This window comes from Lissotriton vulgaris, chromosome 1_2 (genome assembly GCF_964263255.1).
Source record: "Lissotriton vulgaris chromosome 1_2, aLisVul1.2, whole genome shotgun sequence".
NCBI lineage: Eukaryota > Metazoa > Chordata > Amphibia > Caudata > Salamandridae > Lissotriton > Lissotriton vulgaris.
This window is the reverse complement of record NC_141686.1, coordinates 3,676,315-3,698,299: the sequence shown is the minus strand read 5'-3', so window position 1 is coordinate 3,698,299 and position 21,985 is coordinate 3,676,315. Positions and strand designations below refer to the sequence as shown.

At 49.5% G+C, this 21,985-nt stretch overlaps 1 protein-coding gene and 1 long non-coding RNA gene across 2 annotated transcripts in view; one reads left to right on the top strand and one right to left on the bottom strand.

Annotated features, from left to right (window-relative positions):
- Positions 1 to 21,985, top strand: part of SHISAL1 (shisa like 1) — a 618,079-nt gene that overhangs the window by 485,193 nt on the left and 110,901 nt on the right. The gene's annotated exons all lie outside the window — the stretch shown is intronic.
- On the bottom strand, positions 2,822 to 11,029 carry LOC147733833 (uncharacterized). The gene is made up of 3 exons (XR_015307591.1): positions 9,906 to 11,029; positions 9,565 to 9,706; positions 2,822 to 4,020 (listed from the first exon to the last, which is right to left on the bottom strand). It is a non-coding gene; the product is annotated as an uncharacterized LOC147733833 (long non-coding RNA).

The following is a 21,985-nucleotide window of genomic DNA, read 5'->3' as shown; positions in this document are numbered from 1 at the left end:
TTTGATGGAGGCACGGGTGCCCACCCCGCTATCCTGCTGCTCTCAGGGCAGGTGCCCACCCCGCGGTTTTCCCCGAGGAAAAAGCCTGATCCTGGCTGCTACAGCGCGACCAGGAAATCAGGCACATGTGCGAGGGACATGGGCAGGGCTTCCAGGACGGAAGGGAAGCCTGTGAGAAAAAAGATGGCACCGGTGAGCAGGGCTCCCATATGCTGGGGAGAGCCCTGCCTTCGCCCCAGGGAAGCCCCGAGTCCCAGGAGGGGGCCGGGGTGAAGAGAGTGCGGCCGGAAGGAACCGGAAGAGCAGGGCTCCTGTGAGTAGAGGGAGAGCCCCGCTCGTGCTGCTGAGGAGACTGAACCCCGAGTCCCAGGAGGGGGCCCGGGTGAAGGAGGAGTGCGGCCGTGAGTAGGGGAGCGACAACCTCGGCGTGGAGGAGAGCTCCATGTCCCCAGCATGGCGGTGAAGCCCCGGGTCCCAGGAGGTGGCCCGGGTGAAGAGGAGGTGGCCGGAACAGGCCGTGACCCAGAAATGTGCCCTGCGGGACCCCCGTAGAGAAAAGGGAGTCCCACAGGCAGCCCCAGCTCCAGGCACCAGAGGAGAGCAGAGTTCCCCGCAATTAGAGGAGCCTACCGCCAGCAACCCGGTGATTGGGGCTGAGGAGGGTCTCCTTGGTGTTGGGCAGTATGGTCTGGTCTGGGCGGCCCGAGAGAGAGTGGGCCACCCCTATGATGGGCACAGTCATTGAGAGGGCCCGCAGGGTCCCGTGCCCTCCAGTTCCAGACATATTTTCACAGTTGCCCCGCGAGACAGTGGGCAACTGCAAAGGTGGGCATGATTACTTCTTGGAGGGCCCAGAGGGGCCATGTTCTCAGAGCCAGTGCGCTCCAACGTTTGGGGGCATCTTTGAGTATTAAAAAGTCAGTGCTCCTAGGGACATGTGTTAATTTTAGAGTCAGATGGCTCCAGGGGGCACAGTCATTTGTTTGAGGGCCAGTGAGAGCCCATGCCCCATTTGCCTTCGCTCATTTCCAGCTGCCCAGCAAGTAGTTGGCAGCTGCACCATTTAGGCACAATTCTTTGGGGGCATGTCGGAGTAGGAGTGAGTGGCACTTCTTTGTCCCTGACATAGCTGCGCAGCACTTAGTGCCAGCTGCAGCGTTTAGGCCCTGTTATTTTTCTCAGCTGCCCAGAATGTAGTGGGCAGCTGCAACATTTAGGTTTGCACAGATGGCGCACCCCTGACCAGCATGCCCTGACATTCGGGACACAAGGCACTTGAGCCCCTTCTTGGATGGCCAGTTGGCCAGGGGGGCTGGTATGTGGATAGGGCTCAAGGCCCTAATTTGATTTATGTGCTCTAAATGTGGTGCTAAGAAATGTAATGCGTTTAGTATGTTTTGCGCACCCTGTGTTTGATACCTCTCAATATGGTTTAGGCTTATGAGGTTGTTTTACCTATTTAGGTTTGTGTTAGTGAGATTATACTTCACTGTGATTTACGCCCCTAATGTGAGTTATACTTAGGAGGTAGGGTCTAATTTGTTTAGACTGGTGAAAAGATTGCATTATGTGTTTATGTAGGTGAGATTGGCGCAGGATGTAATTCACGCCTGATGTGACTGCGCATAATGTAAAGTTATGTTACAGGTTGAGGTGGAGTACAGTGACTGCCAGTGGCTACTGGTTGTAGGTTTTTGATCTATTTTCACTTGTACCAATTTATGCTAAGTGCTGATACAGACAGTGGCCCACATGGCCCTGTCCTGTGTAAATAATCCCTTGTGAATATTGCCCGTGCCAGTTGGCACAATGTATATTGTGTGATTACAATCGGATGTGTTTTGAGAATACAAAGGCTATTTTTACATAACCTTGTGTGAAGTTCCTTTTGTGGTGTGCCTGGGATGTTGTTGCTGTTGTTGCTGTTGTTGCTGTTGTGTGCGTGTGCAAATGCTTTGCATATTGCCTCAGGGATAAGCCTGACTGCTCGTGCCAAGCTACCAAGGGGGTGAGCAGGGGTTATCTTTGGCGTGTAACTCCCTTGCCCTGACTAGAGTGGTGGTTCCTGCCTGGCTTTGGCGCAAGCCTTAGCCAACCAGAAATCCCAGTTCTAACAACCTGTATATTAGTTAATCTCCTTTCTGGCCAATAACAGTATGCATCCCAAAAAGTTGGTCTTGATTATCCCCATACAAAGATAAAGAATAAAAATGATCTATTTGTAAAGTACTATTTGTTAGGATCACTTATTGCCAATAACCAGAAAACACCCAAATAAGGGGTCTATTATGATGGCGGGCACCCTAGCAGTGCTGGGACCGGCTGCCAGTGGTGCGGCAGTCCCACTGTGCCTATTAGGATGCGACCACCACCATAGCGGTCACATCCTGTATATTTAACATTGTGGCGGGATGTGCTGTATTTAGCACCCACCACAATGTTAAAGCGGCATCTTGTGCATTTGCATGCACAATGTGACAGGCACCGTGTGGTGCCGGCCACCTTGTGCATGCAAATGACGGGGGTAGCATGGGTACCCCCCAAGTGCAGCCACTCACCCCCTAACCACCTGGTGCCCCACAACGGGCCCCCAAAGGCATTCTCCGCATGCCTTTTCATGGCAGAGTCTCGGCCATGGAAAGGCATGAGACCGCCATCATCATAATATGGATGGCGGTGCCTGGAAGGGACCGCCACCATATTGCAGGTCTTTTCTGCCCGGTGGGCAATCTGGCGGATTGCCTACCGGCAGACAACTGGCGGACGGTCTTTCCGTCCGCCTGGGTTCCCACCGCCATCGTAATATGGCGGGGGGAAATGTTAGGCGGGCGGACGGAAATGGCGGGCAGATCGCTACCGCCATGCGGGCGGTGGCAATCCACCCGCCATCCTAATAGACCCCTAAGTTGGTATACACCATCCCCATTCAAAGAAAAATCCATACTTTTTTTCTTTGACCTTTAAAAGGGGCTTTAGAGGCAGAAGTTTTAAACATAATAGTTCAAATCTTCAATGAATACATTTCCCAAAGAATTTTTTGGGGTGTTTTGCTGAGAGTTTTGTCCAGCTATTTGTATCTACCTCATGAACAAACAGAGGTGGTGGGGGAGTCATCTCAAAGTCATCCATTTAGCTTTTAGACAACCTTAAGGCTATCAGTATTTCAATACATTTAAATTGATTATGAATGTAGGATTTTATATTGGTTGACTGTTTTTGTATGTATTTTATTTAATGCTCCTAATTGTGTGCATGTTTACCTAAAATAAGCATTTTGACTGACTCCCTTACATCCAGCTTGTGTTGTGAATGTACTCGCTGGCAGAAATGAACCTCTTTTTCTTGATTTTGCCTGAGCCCTCTGTCGATATTGTCGAAACAAAATTACGCTTTGTAAGAGAATCTTCTTCTTTAGCCATAGGGAGGGAAAAGATGAGTACGAGGTAGATATGGATAGAAATGGATAGGCGTATAGGAGAGCAGCTTTGAAATTATTTGTGAACCTAAAGAGCTATGTAGGTGGTGCCAAGAGACTCTCAAAGAGTGAATGTGGGCTTGCAAAGTTGTCAAAATAAATTATTATATGATATGGCTATGGGAATATTTCTCTCCATGTGTTTCTATACAAGGTGTGTCATGCAGATTGGTGGTTATCTTCAATCCATATTAAAGAACATTAGATGTTTCAGCACCCAGTCTAATGTGCTGCATAGCTAAATACATATAAGGTCCCATAGGCGAGAGCAACTGCGTTGCAAATACCTGTCCTTGTACTGTTGCCTATTTTACTTCTCTGCTTTCTCTGACAAGCAAATGCTTACTACCTACTATTCCACTTAGAGCAAGGTGTGCGGTTTATAAGGCAGACTCCCCACTCGCTCTCTCTTATTCCCTCTTTCCACTCTCCTGTGAGGTGTAACACTTTTATTCAGCCTACCTGAAGTGCTATATAAGCCAACAACATATCATACCACTTATCTCTTGGTCTATGTGTATCAGTGGCTGATTGTCAGTTGGTCGCTCCCAGTGCCTCTGCTGAGACCTGGTATCGTAGCGCTGTATTGCTTTGCTCACAAGCTGTCTCTCGCTGCATTGCCTCATAAGCTGCTGCTCGCCTGCCTGCCTGTGCCCAGCTAGCGCTAAAAATCATTGTCGCTGTATATCTTTTTGACTGCACTGTATTTTAACGTGTTTAGCGCATCAGCCTTCAGCGCTCCGCTTATTGCCTGCAAAGTTGACTTTTATATTGCCTGCTTGTGCCCAGTTGCTTTAGGACTCATTGGCGCTGTGTTATTAATTTCTGCTGTTGTTTACGTGGTTTGCGCGTTGTGCTCCGCTCTGTTCCCCCCCCTCCGCCTCCATTTTGTTTATTTGTTGTGCTCGCCGTCCTCGTGTGCCCGCCCCGCCTCCCAGCTGAGACGCCCTCCCACTGTCCAGAAGTAGCGCTCCTCACCCCTCGCTCACCGTGACTCGCTCCTCTCTAACGAGCCGAGTGGTCGCTCCCAGTGCCTCTGCTGAGACCTGGTATCGTAGCGCTGTATTGCTTTGCTCACAAGCTGTCTCTCGCTGCATTGCCTCATAAGCTGCTGCTCGCCTGCCTGCCTGTGCCCAGCTAGCGCTAAAAATCATTGTCGCTGTATATCTTTTTGACTGCACTGTATTTTAACGTGTTTAGCGCATCAGCCTTCAGCGCTCCGCTTATTGCCTGCAAAGTTGACTTTTATATTGCCTGCTTGTGCCCAGTTGCTTTAGGACTCATTGGCGCTGTGTTATTAATTTCTGCTGTTGTTTACGTGGTTTGCGCGTTGTGCTCCGCTCTGTTCCCCCCCTCCGCCTCCATTTTGTTTATTTGTTGTGCTCGCCGTCCTCGTGTGCCCGCCCCGCCTCCCAGCTGAGACGCCCTCCCACTGTCCAGAAGTAGCGCTCCTCACCCCTCGCTCACCGTGACTCGCTCCTCTCTAACGAGCCGAGTGGTCGCTCCCAGTGCCTCTGCTGAGACCTGGTATCGTAGCGCTGTATTGCTTTGCTCACAAGCTGTCTCTCGCTGCATTGCCTCATAAGCTGCTGCTCGCCTGCCTGCCTGTGCCCAGCTAGCGCTAAAAATCATTGTCGCTGTATATCTTTTTGACTGCACTGTATTTTAACGTGTTTAGCGCATCAGCCTTCAGCGCTCCGCTTATTGCCTGCAAAGTTGACTTTTATATTGCCTGCTTGTGCCCAGTTGCTTTAGGACTCATTGGCGCTGTGTTATTAATTTCTGCTGTTGTTTACGTGGTTTGCGCGTTGTGCTCCGCTCTGTTCCCCCCCTCCGCCTCCATTTTGTTTATTTGTTGTGCTCGCCGTCCTCGTGTGCCCGCCCCGCCTCCCAGCTGAGACGCCCTCCCACTGTCCAGAAGTAGCGCTCCTCACCCCTCGCTCACCGTGACTCGCTCCTCTCTAACGAGCCGAGTGGTCGCTCCCAGTGCCTCTGCTGAGACCTGGTATCGTAGCGCTGTATTGCTTTGCTCACAAGCTGTCTCTCGCTGCATTGCCTCATAAGCTGCTGCTCGCCTGCCTGCCTGTGCCCAGCTAGCGCTAAAAATCATTGTCGCTGTATATCTTTTTGACTGCACTGTATTTTAACGTGTTTAGCGCATCAGCCTTCAGCGCTCCGCTTATTGCCTGCAAAGTTGACTTTTATATTGCCTGCTTGTGCCCAGTTGCTTTAGGACTCATTGGCGCTGTGTTATTAATTTCTGCTGTTGTTTACGTGGTTTGCGCGTTGTGCTCCGCTCTGTTCCCCCCCTCCGCCTCCATTTTGTTTATTTGTTGTGCTCGCCGTCCTCGTGTGCCCGCCCCGCCTCCCAGCTGAGACGCCCTCCCACTGTCCAGAAGTAGCGCTCCTCACCCCTCGCTCACCGTGACTCGCTCCTCTCTAACGAGCCGAGTGGTCGCTCCCAGTGCCTCTGCTGAGACCTGGTATCGTAGCGCTGTATTGCTTTGCTCACAAGCTGTCTCTCGCTGCATTGCCTCATAAGCTGCTGCTCGCCTGCCTGCCTGTGCCCAGCTAGCGCTAAAAATCATTGTCGCTGTATATCTTTTTGACTGCACTGTATTTTAACGTGTTTAGCGCATCAGCCTTCAGCGCTCCGCTTATTGCCTGCAAAGTTGACTTTTATATTGCCTGCTTGTGCCCAGTTGCTTTAGGACTCATTGGCGCTGTGTTATTAATTTCTGCTGTTGTTTACGTGGTTTGCGCGTTGTGCTCCGCTCTGTTCCCCCCCCTCCGCCTCCATTTTGTTTATTTGTTGTGCTCGCCGTCCTCGTGTGCCCGCCCCGCCTCCCAGCTGAGACGCCCTCGCCCCTCCCCCTCCACTATCCATATATGACAGGAGTTCCCGCGCGCAGCGTTCACGCGCAGCGACCGCGCCCAATCCGCGCCGAAGGTGCGCCAAAGGTAAGCCCGTCTACGCCCGTCCGTGCCTGGACCGCGCCCAGCGCCAGACCCCCTGCCCCTCGCACTGCCCAGCCCCCCCGCATTACCTACGATGCCGCCGCCCTCCTAGCCCTTAACCCCGGTCGCGCCCCCAACTGCGTCCAAGCCGCTCCTGGACGCACCCATGGACCGTTCTCCTGCCTCTCCTGCAAATTCAGCGGCACCGACAACGTCTCCGCTCCGACCACACCACAGATTCCCGACCCCAACCACCTAGAATGCACCCTTCTCAACACCCGCTCGGTCCACAGGCACGCCATTGACCTTTGGAACCTACTAGACACCATCTCTCCAGACGTCGCATTCCTTACGGAAACATGGATGAACGCCTCCTCCGCCCCTGACATCGCCATCGCTATCCCTGATGACTATAAGATTACACGCAAAGACCGCACCGACCATACAGGAGGAGGAATCGCTATCGTCCACAAGAAATCAATCCGCATCTCAACCAGCTCTGACGCCAACCTCGCCAACTCCGAACACCTTCACTTCCAGATCCACATCGACCCCAAGACCACACTCAGAGGCACCCTCCTCTACAGACCACCAGGACCCCGCGCAAAATTCAGTGAAGACATCACGGACTTCATCACCCCACACGCGCTCCTCTCCAAAGACTACATCCTTCTGGGAGACCTCAACTTCCACCTTGAGAAGATCAACGACCGCAACACCGCCACCCTCTTGGACAACCTCGCCAACCTCGGACTTAAACAACTAGTCACTTCCCCCACCCACATCGCAGGTCACACACTCGACCCCATCTTCACCTCCAGCAACCATGTCTCTTTCAACCACACTACGGAGCTCATCTGGACTGACCACAGCTGCGTCCACTTCACCTACAACAAGCCGAAACCCATCATCCACCTCCAACCAACTCTACAAAGAAACTGGAACAAAATCACCACGGAGCAGATCTCCACATCGCTCCTTCAAACCTCCCCAGCCCTCTCTTCTAACGCCAACGAAGCCGCCTCCAACCTCACCCTCTGGTTATCCAACACCGCCGACACCTTAGCTCCGCTGAAAAAACGCCAACACAAACTTGGCATCAAGAAGGCCTCATGGTTCAACGAGGACCTCAAGAAATCCAAGAAACTATGCCGCTCCCTTGAAAAGGCCTGGAAAAAAGACCCATCCACCAGCAACAAGGACGCCTTCAAAAACGCCATCCGTACTCACCACCAACTGATCCGAAAAGCCAAGAAAACAGCATTCAAGGATCGACTCGACAACAACGCCCACAACAGCAAGGAACTTTTCAACATCGTCAAGGAATTTTCCAACCCCTCGGCCAACTCCAACGACATCACCCCCTCTCAAACCCTCTGCGACTCCCTAGCCTCTTTTTTCCACAACAAGATTGCTGACATCCACAACAGCTTTGACAACCAACCCGGAAGTCAACCCACCCTACCATCAGCTGACTATCTTCCCCCCGTTAACACCCTTAACGCCTGGAACCCAATCTCCACTGAGGACACATTCCGCCTGATGAATTCCATCCACTCTGGATCCCCCACAGACCCATGCCCTCACCACATCTTCAACAAAGCAGACTCCGTCATAGCTCCGCACCTCCGAGACGTCATCAACTGCTCCTTCACCTCCGCTACCTTCCCAGAAGACTGGAAACACGCTGAACTCACCGCCCTTCTGAAAAAACCAACAGCAGACCCCACCAAACTCAAAAACTACCGCCCCATCTCGCTTCTTCCATTCCCGGCCAAAGTCATCGAGAAAGCTGTCAACAACCAGCTCGCCGCCTTCCTCGAAGCCAACAAATCCCTCGACTCCTCACAATCTGGCTTCCGAGCAAAACACAGCACTGAGACCGCCCTCATCGCAGCAACAGACGACATTCGAACTCTACTGGACAATGGAGACACAGTCGCCCTCATCCTCCTCGACCTCTCTGCAGCCTTCGACACAGTCTGCCACAGCACCCTTTTACAGCGCCTCAGAAACATCGGAATCCAAGGAAAGGCACTGGAATGGATCACCTCGTTCCTCTCCGGAAGAACCCAGAGAGTCCGCCTCCCACCATTCAAGTCCGAGGCCTCTGAAATCATCTGCGGCGTACCACAAGGATCCTCACTCAGCCCCACCCTCTTCAACGTATACATGAGCCCCCTCGCGACCATCGCCCGCCAACACAACCTCAACATCATCTCTTACGCGGATGACACTCAACTGATCCTTTCTCTCACCAAGGACCCCAGCACTGCCAAAACTAACCTACACGAAGGAATGAAAGAAGTCGCCGAATGGATGAAACAAAGCCGTCTGAAACTGAACTCAGACAAAACAGAAGTCCTCATCTTAGGTTCATCCCCCTCTGCATGGGACGACTCCTGGTGGCCGGAAGCCCTCGGAAACGCACCCATCCCTACAGACCACGCACGGAACCTTGGCGTCATCCTAGATTCTTCACTCTCAATGAACAGACAAGTCAGCGCCGTATCCTCTTCCTGCTTCAACATCCTTCGCATGCTCAGAAAAACTTTTCGCTGGATCCCTTCCGAAACAAGGAAAACAGTCACCCACGCTCTAGTCACGAGCCGACTGGACTACGGAAACACCCTCTACGCAGGTACCACCGCTAAACTCCAGAAGAAACTACAACGAATCCAAAACGCCTCAGCCAGGCTCATATTAGACATCCCACGCAACGAACACATCTCTGGCCACCTTAAAGACCTCCACTGGCTACCCGTCAACAAGAGGATTACTTTCCGACTGCTTACCCACGCACACAAATCACTCTACGACATCGGACCAGATTGCCTCAACTCTCGACTGTCCTTCTACACCCCCTCCCGCCAACTTCGCTCTTCCAGCCAAGCATTCGCCACTGTTCCTCGCATCAACAAAACCACCATGGGAGGCAGATCCTTCTCATACCTGGCTGCCAAAACATGGAACTCACTCCCCGCTTACCTTCGCCTCACCCAGAATCACCTAGCGTTCAGAAAGCAACTTAAAACGTGGATATTTGACAAATAATCCTCCTCCCCTCCCTAAGCGCCTTGAAACCCTCTGGGTATGTAGTGCGCTATATAAATTTTATGACTTGACTTGACTTGACTATAGGCAACTATACATCTGTGAACATGGATGCATGTGTGCCTGGTCCTTATGCATTTGTTTTTGATTGCATTTTGGCCTGTGTGTGCCTGGATGCCTGTAAATGTTTTGTTCTGTTTCGTAATTGTAGGTATGCACCTATTTTGCAGTTTCAAATTGAAAGTGCTGTAAATATCTGGCATTGCTATTACCCCATTCAACCATACAACTATACATCTGTGAACATGGATGCATGTGTGCCTGCTCCTTTTGCATTTTTTTGTTGTTGGTATTTTGGTCTGTGTGAGCCTGGATGCCTGTAGATGGTTTATTCTGTTTAATATTTGTAGGTATGCACCTATTTTGCAGTTTCAAATTGAAAGTGCTGTAAATATCTGGTATTGCTATTACTCCATTCACCCATACTCAAATTACCATCCTCAGGAGCATGAAAAAAAGAGTTGCCTTTGTCTGGCACTCAAACGAATGACCTATATGTTGTAGCAGTGCCAAGTGGTTTTAATAAATACTTGTTTTAAGAAAGAAAAATAAAGATATGAGATTAGCTACTTTAGGAGGATGTTCTGGTACCACATATGATTAGAAAATCCAGGTTAAATGTCCACCATTTAACGCATGTCGTCAGAGACAATGTTGAACCTTCCAGCACAGCAGGCATGAATCCTTAGACTGCAGTCCTAAACTTGTATCTGCAATCATGTATCTATTGCTCTTTTTATTCCTACCTTCGTCTATAATGTATAATGATGCACCAATTCCATATACAGATTTAAAAAAACCACAAAACCTCGCTACTGCTGTACATCAACATATTGCATTTCTGTTGTGCATATCATAGATTCTGCAGACTTGCAAGTGAGCCAGTTCTCACATCGACTAGGGCTTCTTTGAAACCTAATAGACATGCATCCAAGTGGCCCAGCTAATTACCAGACTGTAACAAACACACATTTAGGATATTAGAAACGGCTAAGAAGAAGGAGATGGAGAAAGACAAGGAAAGATGGAAGAGATAAAGAGGAAGCGAGAGAGAGGAGGGGTTGAGGGCAGGAAAAAAAACAAGAGAAAAGAGAACAATGCCAGAGGCAAAGTCAGAAAAAGCGAGGGAAAGATGAGAAAATAGGAGACAAGGAGAGTGAGAAGAACACATATAGAGATAGCAAGAGACAGAAAGATGAAGAGATAAGAAAAGACTGGAGAGAAAGAAAGAATGGAAAGGCAGAAAGAAGATGAGGTGAAGAGATACATCAGAAGAGTCATTGAACAGTAGAGGCAGAAAAAAACAGGAAGACAAAGTGTGATCAAGAAAGGGAGAGTGTGAAAGGAAGAGGCAGAGAAAGATAAGTGGACAGAGTTGAAGATCGGGAGAGACAGATAAAGGTGGAGTTCAATAGGGGGAGGAAGAAATAGATGAGACCTAATGGTCAGACAGAGATGACAAGAGAAAGAAAGACAGCCTATAAAAACAGAACCAGAGACAGAAGTAAGAGACAAATGAAGACAGAATGTGAGGCCTTCAGAGACAGAAAGTGAGAAAGGAGAGTCAAAGGTAAGGACAAAGAAGGGGAGGGAGAGATAACAGAGATTGAGGAAGAAACTGGAAGAGACATATATTTATATCTTCATCTATGTATTCTTCTATGTATATTCTGTCTACCTATCCTTATTTGTTAATATGTCTGTATATCTTTGTCTATATCTGTTTGTGTGTGAGCGCCTGTATCTATATATATTTTTATCCATCTATCCATCACTAGCTGTCTACCGTTATATATCAATCTGTTCATCTTAATGATAGCCACCAAACAACTCTCCAAGTTTTAACATTGTCAGGGCTACTAGATTTATGTGGCAATGTTATCTAAATTATGTACCAAAAAAAGGTGAATTATAATGCACATTTCTGGAAGTATTATTTTCAACCTTTGAGCTAAAAACAATTCTTGGGAAGTATGCAAATCATGAAAGTATATTGCAAATTAGGTGCCATAAATGGTAAATATATAATTATGTTGTCAAAACTTCAGCCACAGAATTGCAAAAATCCACCGGCCCTTCCAGTTGTCTTAAGTCTTTATTCATGAATTCCAACCAGTGCTTGTGGTTATATGCACTTTGAATCAAACAAGATTTCCAAACTAACTCCCAAAAATACATAAGGGGTAACATGACTAATAAGGTCCTTTTTTACCACTGCAGGGTTCTGATGACAGGTTTTAAAACCTTTAACCTTCGGCCTTCAACATTGTGATTTATGTTCTCGCCAGAACCCCTCAATACCAATAGTGGACCATATTACACGTTTACCCCCATACATGTGCAAAATAGGAAGTAGGAAACTCTGGGTAGTGCCCACGTTTAAATGGAGAGCAACCCCTTTGTTTGGAGCACACTTCAAAACCACGACACTCTGGATCTGCTGACTTAAAACGTCTGTTTTCGAACAGATTTTTAAGCATTGGATTAGCACAGTGCCATCCACAACACGCTAAAAAGTGATAAAGCCTTTTGCCATTTTTACAGCAAAATCCTTAAGCATAAAAATAGCTAATGCCATCCATGCTAATATATACATTGACAAGTCATTTACCACTCCAGGCACAGCATTACTGCTTTGGATTGGTAAAATACCATCCAAGCGAACCTGGAATGAAAAAATGCAACCCTTGACACATGTTTCGCTCTTGTTAGAGCTATACTATAAACTGCCCTCTTTCTCTCTCTCTTGAAGTCTATCTAAAAAACACTTTCCTCCATAGTATCTGTGTTCTGGGCATAATTTGCCCTCATACCCCACACCTACGAGAACAGTAGTCTTTGTCTGACACGACTCAGGAGAAAAGAACCAGTAAATTGGTGACTGATTCCCATGTTTCAATCTGCTTCCGTCCTCATCCAGTGCATGGACTGCAGTTTGAATTCAGTGACCAAGACTTAGTCTTAGGGCTTAAAGCCCAAGCAGGAGAGTATTTTTGTAGTCTTTAGAGGATACCTCCACTATATTGTGTTTCATTCTGGTGACTAAATCACCATTTTCCTTTTCGTAGTAAAAATCTGAAGTGTTATTTCATGTTCTAAGTACCACATATGATTTCTTTGTCCATTTCCAAAGATCACCTCTGTTGCATTTTATTCTCAGGATCATCTGGGGGCCATATTATACAAGTTCCAGTGGGTGTAATGGGTGTTTGCGTCTGCTTTGCCACCCCCACCTATCTTCAGAGGGCATTCCCGTATTTGCATGGGGTTGTACCACATGCAAATGAGGGAATCCTGTCACCTCTCCACCTTTGCCGTAATACTGATGCAAGCGCAGAGGCAAAGATGCTCTTAGGAGGCTCATTGACAGTACCCCACCTAAAAGGTGGCACACTGTCCGTGTGCCCCCTGATTGCAGGCTCTGGCATGGGGCAAGGGGATCCCATAGACCTCCCAGACATCCCCTTGCAGGTGGGTGCAGTCACTGACTATACCCGCCTGCAAGGGGATCTCTAATCCCCTATAAGTTCAGGCAGGTTGCCACTTTCAGAGTGGCTTTAAAGCAGCCACTCTGGTGTTCACATGAATTTGCTGCCCCCAGGGCAGCACATGTTTGCGGTGGCCCCCAGAGCAGTCACCACAATGTGGAGCATTTTCCTGGATTGCGCTGGGTGCACCATTCAAAAGGTCCACCCAGTGCAATCCAGGAAAATGCACCACATCTATAATACGTCCCCAGTATTAATGTTTCAAGGGCCTGAAAGGGTGCTTAGAATGATGGATGGATGGTGACAACAGACAACTCGGAATTCATTGTGTATGGTGAATAAATGTTAAATCAATGGATGCTTAATCGTGGGTCATGATTTGATGGATTGTGGACAGCAAACTGGTATGCATTATGGGCCATCAGTGAGATAGCAATGCCTCTCAGCACATACTTCATGATGCATGAGGCTCCCTCTGCTCACTGTGACTGTAAACGTACCACTTTGTTTTGGTATTACTATTTGCTTGCTAAAGTGACACGTTAGAGCTATGTAAAACAACTAATGGAAATGAAATGGTTGTGCCCTATGGAGGAGCAGAGAACTGGGTATCAGCAGACCTCACTGTACACTATGGCAAATGAAGATGCCATGTAGGGTGACCAGATGTCGCAGATTTGCTGAGATAGTCCCTTTTTTAGGTCGAGGACTCCATCGCACTGCGTAAGCAGTGGGCGGAGCTCTGAGATTTTATGTTTCTTAGTGTAGGGGGCTTGAACCCGCCCTTCTTCTCCACTGGCTGGCCTCATAAATGCTGGCCAGCCATTGGAGGAGAGGGGCGTCACTCCCTTTAAGCCCCGTCTTTTTCGGATTCGGGGTGTGTTTTTTAGGTTCTTTCTATCTGTGACATCATCCGTCACTCACCAAACAAACACGCCCCGATTCCGAAAATGTCGGAGCTTTGCAGCAGCCATTTCTGCCCGACCGTGTCCGGCCCTTGCATCCAACCGCTTGTTTTTTTTGTAAGCCCCAGTCTGAACGGGACGGGGCTTACATCAAAATTCTGGTGCGGATACAATAAGTGTCCATTGACTTTTGACCCTGGCCGGATTCATGTCATTTGCCGTTTCCGTGTTTTAAGGGTCCTTGGTTGGCAGCGCGCCGCGGCCTGCCAGAAGACTGCAGTGTGCTCTGTCTGCCGGTGCTGGGCCCACACATAGCTGAGGCGCAGACAGCAGGCATCAAACGGCCCAAAAGTGGCCGGGGCTCGCCGCTCCCTTTCAAGCGGCAGCAGAGAGGTCGGCAGTGTTCACATCTGAGCCCTTCCATCCAAGAGGGCCTTTAAAGGCCTCCGGTCCGCCGTGGGTTTACAGGAAGTAATGCAGGACGAAAAGAGCGATTGCTTCCCCCGGATCCAGGCTGATCTTAGGGTGGACCTCATCAGTGTCCTGGAAGAACGGGTAGGACCTGCCGCGACCCCAGGAGTGCCGATTACCAGGCTGACTCCCTTCCCGTGAGAGCCAAGCATCCGGGCTGTCCGTCTGTCCTGACCCCAGCAGCTTACCAGCAAGCAAACGGCTTGTGTGCTCACAGGCAGTCGTAAACTGCACGGCGAACTCTTTAACATTAAAGTTCATGGCAGAGAAACTACCTCCTAGCTTTTTAGTCCTCCTCCCTTTGCACGGCAATATTACGCGGCACATTTGCATCTGTGTGGCCCAAGAAACTACGGCACCGGAGAGGGGAGCGGGGCACCTCCAGCCGCCCGACACATTGTAAGACGGGCTGCTGAAGTAAAGGCCTAGCGGAACCAGAGCAGAGCCGGTGCTCTTGAGCAGTGAGCTGCACTTTGAATGGCTGAGGAGGAGGGCTCCGGTTGGGATGCACTCGGGAACTGCAGGTAATGCCGCGATGAGAGAGGAGCCCGCCGCCTGCCCTCAGCCCCTGCGCCCAGAGTCTGCCGGGAGGTAGGAGGCACCGGAGAGGGGAGCGGGGCACCTCCAGCCGCCCGCGGGCACCATGGCAGAGGAGAGGAACAAGAGAGCCCTGCAGGAGCTCATCCAGAGGCCGGGGAACAACATGTGCGCCGACTCCCAAGCCCCCGGTAAGTCACCCACTCCCAGCGTGCCCGGCCGGGGCGTCCTGACTGTGTGATCTGCTGCTCCTGCCTGGGCGTGTCCTGCGGATGGCTGAGCTGCCACTGTCTGGGGGATCCCGCTGCACCTGCCCGGGTGTGTGCCCTGCTCTGCCCGGCCTTGTGTCCCGCTGATGCTGGTGTGTTCGCCCTGGCATGACCCCTGTGGGTGCTTCTGTGGAGCGGGCACCCTGCCTCCTCTTCTTCCGTCTTTCCTGGTGTTTGCTGCTTGTCCGTTCTGTGGCTCACTGTCTGTCCTGTCACCTCCTCCCTGTTGTCTACCCGTAAGTATAAACCCTCCTCTGACTTGCTTCCTTTTAACTCTCTCCTCTTTGGCAGGGTGCTTTGTGTACGTCTCCTGCCTGCTCGTTCCTGACTCCAGACTTTGGGTTCTCATGCATGCCTCCTCATGTGTGCTGTCTGTGCCCTCATGCCCGCTGTCTGTGCCCTCATGCCTGCTGTCTGTGCCCTCATGCTCGCTGTCTGTGCCCTCTGCCTCCTGTCTGTGCCCTCTGCCTCCTGTCTGTGCCCTCATGCCTAATGTCTGTGCCCTCATGCTTCCTGTCTGTGCCCTCATGCCTCATGTCTGTGCCCTCATGCCTCCTGTCTGTGCCCTCATGCTTCCTGTCTGTGCCCTCATGTTTCCTGTCTGTGCCCTCATGCCTCCTGTCTGTGCCCTCATGCCTCCAGTCTGTGCCCCCATGCATCCAGTCTGTGCCGCCATGCCTCCTGTCGGTGCCGCTATCCCTCCTGTCTGGGTCCCCATGCCTCCTGTCTGTGCTCTCAAGCTTCTTGTTTGTGCCCTCATGCCTCCTGTCTGTGCTCTCATGTTTCTTGTTTGTGACCACATGCCTGCTGTCTGTGCCCTCATGCCTCCTGTCTGTGCCCTCATGCCTCTTGTTGACTTCATTCCTCCTGTCTGTGCCCTCATGCCTCCTGTCTCTTCCCTCATCCTTGAAGCCTCGTGTGTGGACACTACCGCCCGATGTCACTGCTGTCACTCATTGTCTATGCCGTCTATGAATCTTCTGTCTGCTCTCTCCTGCACCCCCTCTCCCCTCGTGTTTTATTCCGCGAGCTCCCTGACTGTTTCTCCTCCCTCCTCCTGTCTTTGTGTTAACCAGCCCCCAATGTGTGTCACCTGCCCCCCCACCCACCATGTGTGCATCTAGTGTCTCCTGTCTGCATGTCTCGGTGCCCGGGTGCATCGGGACACATGGCACTGCTGCAGCAGGCAGCGGCGCCGCTGCACGTCTTGGGCGGACCTTGCCTCCCGAGCGGAGGGTGTGTGTGGGTAGAGCCTGGTACCAGCCAGGACAGCCACAGTCTCCCTTTAATGGTGTCGCTCCCAGTTGCCAATAATGCCCTCTCCGCATCTTCCTGGGGTCTGAGGTGGCGGCAGCGGCTGCCCGCGCAGCTCCGAGATGACAATGACATCAGTGCTGTGCCAGCCCCTCCCGGGCTCCCAGACGCGCCCCTCCCATGTCTCTCCCACCACACTCGCTGCCTTTGCCAATGTGCCAGCAGTCACCTTTGTTTGGGAACATTTTTGGATTTTGAATCTTTCGGTTTGGGCCTCCCACGTTCTATTTTATCTGTGGTATAAGTTTATGTTCATATGTCCTGACCTTTGACCTATGTCTTTACTCTTTAGGCTCCGACCTTTGAATTTGACTTTGAACTTGTGCTTCTAACCAACCAATGCCATTTGCTTTCTGTTATCTGGTTCTGATTTGTCACAGGCGCCTGCGTTGTCCTTGTCGCGACCGCTTTGTGTGTGTGTGTGGGGCTCTGTGTGTGTGTGGGGCTCTGTGTGTGTGTGGGGCTCTGTGTGTGTGTGGGGGGGGGCTCTGTGTGTGGGGGGGCTCTGTGTGAGTGTGTGAGGCTCTGTGTGTGTGTGTGGGGCTCTGTGTGTGTGTGTGAGGCTCTGTATGTGTGTATGGGGCTCTGTGTGTGTGTGTGTGTGGGGCTCTGTGTGTGTGGGGGGGCTCTGTGTGTGTGTGTGTGTGGGGCTCTGTGTGTGTGTGGCTCGGTGTGTGTGGGGGGCTCGCTGTGTGTGTGTGGGGCTCTGTGTGTGTGTGGGGCTCTGTGTGTATGAGGGGCTCTGTGTGTGGCTCTGTGTGTGTGTGTGTGTGTGTGTGTGTGTCTCTGTGTGTGTGTGTGTGGTTCTCTCTGTGTGTCAGGCTCTGTGTGTGTGTGTGTGTGTGTGTGGTGGGGCTCTGCGTGTGTGTGGGGGGCTCTGTGTGTGTGAATGTGGCTCTCTGTGTGTGTGTGGCTCTGTGTCCGTGAATACTCTCTACTACTCTCTAATGCTCACCTATTGCCATTGTAAATGACAATACCATTGTTTAAAAAAAAATGTCATGAGCAATGCCAATAGCTCTACCTTTAATAATGCTGAGACCATTGCATTGTAAATGTTGTTTATTACATTTGTCCTAGTGTCCTGACATTTTTCACTAAATGGTTTTGTGAGATCCGAGAAGTGCAAACATGATGTGTCACACATCTATCAGGCTGGCTCTCATATTCAACAAGGCACAAAGACAGGTATCCCTCTATCGCAGCCCTACTTAGTTTCCAGGCCTATGTGTGACTAGCTGCTCCAGTATAGGATTTTCTTTGCATACTGGTACTTTTAGTCTTGCTGATTTTATTATAAAACGAGGGCTAGAGGTCCCCGTATAAAAAGGCAAAAACTGGTATGGAGCGCCTAGTCACATTTTGACCCAGAAAACCTGACAGCTGTGGTACGAGCAAAACTGTTGCCTTTCGTTACCATTGCTGCAAATGAAGGGTGAAAGCTGAGGCTGTTAAACATTTATTTCTATGCTTTTTTCAGTAATTCCATTGCAATGATGTTTTTGTTTCATCCTATGTTTACAGTGTGTTAGATCGCTGGTAAAATGGCTAAATTTGAGCACACAGAAAGCCAGCTCAGATATTATACTATTCTGGGCTCAGCAGATCCCCATAGCCCAGTTTCACTTATAACCCCACATTATTCTGCTGAAGTGAACAATTTTAATGCTCAGCCCAACATTTTAATTTAATTTTACCATTTAATTACCACAAAAACAATAGAAATGTCTCTGGAGCTGTATAATACCATAGTGCTGTCAGTGACTCATCTTTCAAATCCTATGCTAACACATACTGCCTGTTCTGGTTTTAAGAACATGGTGAACCTACAATTAGCAGGAATAAAATGTGGTTTAGCCCGAGAGTGTCAATAATAGGATTATGACAGGCAAACTCACCCTACTTTTGTAACTTCTCCCTCAGCTAGTGCACAGTCATGATCCAGGCAGCACTTTAATTTGAGCCTGTTGTTGTAGATTGGGCACACCAGCACCATTTTTGGGGACCAGCACTTATTTTTCCTCGAAACATTTTGATCCAGGGCAAGAAAAACAAGCATTAGGAATGCATTAGGGCTTGGGTTTGTTTGAGTTAGAGATAATGGCATTGTAAATGGCAATGTGTTTTAGGCATGTGTTTTGGAGTGGAAGCATGTGGTGTGTGTTGGAGATATGTGTGTTGGATTGGAATGTTATCAATGGTGGCATGCTGCACTTTAACGCATTATCTTTAAAAGGTAAAGTGCAGCATAGTGCGATAGGTACAGTATTAATTGGTGGATGCGTTATCAATTTGAGGTAATTGGAATTTTTATGGTAAATTGTGTCCCCTAACGTAGACCCCAACGGCTCCATGTACGCACTTCAAGTACATGTAATTTCCCTCCACGGCCGAATCTGAAGACGCAAATACATTTGCGTCCAACGTTAACATGTCCTCTATCAGATCCACCATGAATGGATCGATAATTTCGTTCCTAAGTATGCCGTGCCACCGTCTTTATATGGTGCACTTTCACGTTTTCCTGGCTCTGCCGAGCTAGGCCCTGATTTCTGTCTTCAAGCCACTTCTGCCTCTGCCTCTGAAAGCTGCAGCATGGAGATGCATCCCTGACCTCTGCCTTACTTCCTGCCAACCGAGCGGTGCCCGGCTCGGCCTGGTCTGCCTGCCAAAAACAGTATTTTGCCTTCAAGTTATCAGCGTAGCCAGCTCAGCTCCTCGAAAACACATTCCTGTCTAGTGAAATACGAAAACATCTCCCCGACTGCAGAGCAAGGGCCAAGCCTTTCTGTCCTCCCTCATGAAATTCATTGCTCCCGTTACCATGGTAGGCCCCTGTCTCCGAGCATTTGCACCTAGACACGCATACATTCAGTATAGAATAGCCTCTGCCCAAGAGACCTTTTACTCCAGATTAAACATCCTCCAAATACTAGATATCAGATATGTTTAGGGACAGGTCGATCTGACATGCCAGACTTCTGTCTCTTCTACTAGTGTTAAAAGTCAGACTCTTAGCTTCCTCCAGATGCACGTCAATCACACGTCATATTAGCTGCGCGCGCATCCAGGCCATAGGTTTTAGCTGACTCTGCAAGAATTCTCTAAGCATCCACCCATTTATGACACTTTTCTGTGACGTTTCTAGTTCACGCCTCTGTGCACACCCATGTTCACGCCTTTTTGCTACGCACACGTGTTCTTATCATATACATTTCACTTGTCACGCCTACTGTATTCAATGCTATTGTGTCATTTTCCTATATATGTCATGTACTGTGAATAAATCGTTGACATCTTTTCCTGCCATCATTGCATACCGAACCCTTGTATTGATGGACTAGATCTCCATTGACTCGAGTCATTTAGTCATTTATGATTAAAGCCCTTATGACTCAGACACCACGGACTCTGCCTCTCATTTGATTGAGCTATTCTTTTTGTAACCTGTCTGAAATTATATGGCAAAAATAGTATACGGTAAAATATTTACCACATAATTTGGCGCCCGAATAGGGACCCCTCCCCCACCCCACGCGCCGGTGATGCGTCGCAGACTTTGCCCCCGACTACAGCTGTGACGGACCCCATGCGCATCTGCAGGATTTCCTGTATCTCCCTCAGGCCTACGGAGGTGACGGAGACTGCGGCCGACATCCAGACGAGGCGGTGAGGAGTGCGGAGGATCCGCACCAGAGCCTAGCCGAGAGAGCAGTGTCCGAGGTATCGAGAGACCCACCTGTAGTGTCGAGGCGCATGCGTAGTGCGCAGCAGAAGCAGTGACGTCAGTCCGGTCCAGTCGAGTTTCCGAGGCCTTCTGTTCCGTGCTTCCTGGTGAGTACCGTTGCTGGGGACGCATCTAGACGGGTGCATTAATTTGTGTCCGGTCAAGACGGGTTTGGGTACACAGACCCGGTCTGCACTGTTTTAGCAGTGTATCTGTACTGTTTAGCAGTGCATCTAGTATCTAGGTATCAAGTTATTGTTGTTCGTTTTCATAATGTTTAAATGTGTTTTAATGTTGTGGTATGAGTGATTGTTCGCATTTTTTTACTGTGTTCATTGTGTATAGTGTCTAGACCGAGGTAGCGATGCCTTTATTCTCGAAATTGAGACAGATAGGAACTAGGAAAGGGATACTTGAGGAAGCTGTTCCCATCCCACCCAGGGACACTCCTGGTTATTTTATGTACCACAAGCACGGCTTAGATGCCATATTATTTCTCGACTTGTGGGTGGAATACACGAAAGACTTGGCAGAGAATCAGAGATGGCCCGTTACAGGGACATGGGATGCCGAGTGCATCATGAGAGTAGAGGAAGCGTTGTGGAAAAGGAAAGCCAGACAGTCGCAGAAAGATGCCATTGAATTATGGCGTAAAGAATCACATAGACGGACAGAGAAAGCACTCAGAAAGGCCGAGAAGAGTAGAGCGGATTCTGAAAAAGCCAAAGAAAAGGAACTACTAGAAGAAGGAGAACGAGTTAGAATGGAACATCACGACCGACAGAGTAATGCCATTATGACAGGACTGTATCCAGTCCTGGCCGAGGGCCTGCCCAAGGCGACCCCGGAAACACCGAAAGAAACCTCAGTCAGTTCCGGCTGACGGTCATAAAAGGGGTACTACACAATCCAATAATTCAAATTCAGCAGCTCCTGTTAAAGGGATATGCAACTATTGTAAACAGCCAGGTCACTATGTAAACGATTGTGCAGTTTTGAAACACAACATAGCTACAGGCAAAACTAAAGAGAGACCGCGTCCTCCTAGACAGGACCAGGTCCAACAACACGTTCCACAGAATGTCCAGCCTATGCAGGTTCCACAACAGACCGTAGCAGTACCACAGCCACAGCCCATTGCCGCAACACAACATGTCACACAGCAGATGTACCAGTATGCACAATCTGATTACCCCGATTACCAGCAATACACATGAAACAGCCTAGAGAGGGAGGTTGGTTTGCCTCTTATCGAGGTTCCTGTAGATCAAGAAGGCCCTTATGTACACAGTCAGGTATTAGGGAAGGATAGAAAATTTTTAGTTGACACAGGGGCAAGCAGGACAACAATCAGTCACGACGAGGTTCCAGGGGCACCCCTCTCAGGCTCACAGAATGTTTCCCTTGGATTTTCAGGAAAGCCTATTGTTAATGAAGTATCGAAACCAGTTCCCCTTGCAGTTGGTCCATTGTCCCGCACTACAGATTTACTGCTCACAAAATCATGTCCAGAAAACTTGCTTGGCATAAAGACCCTGAAAGCTCTAGGAGCTGTGATTTGTTGTTCTCCGGAAGGAGTAAGGTTGTTCCTTCGTGATTTCAAAGGCCATTATGTATTGAGGGATTTTGACGCCAGGTTACAGAATGTTCCTGCACATTTATGGGCAAAAGGCCCCACTGATGTAGGTTGTATGCACATTACTCCATATCGTGTTACACTCAAGCCA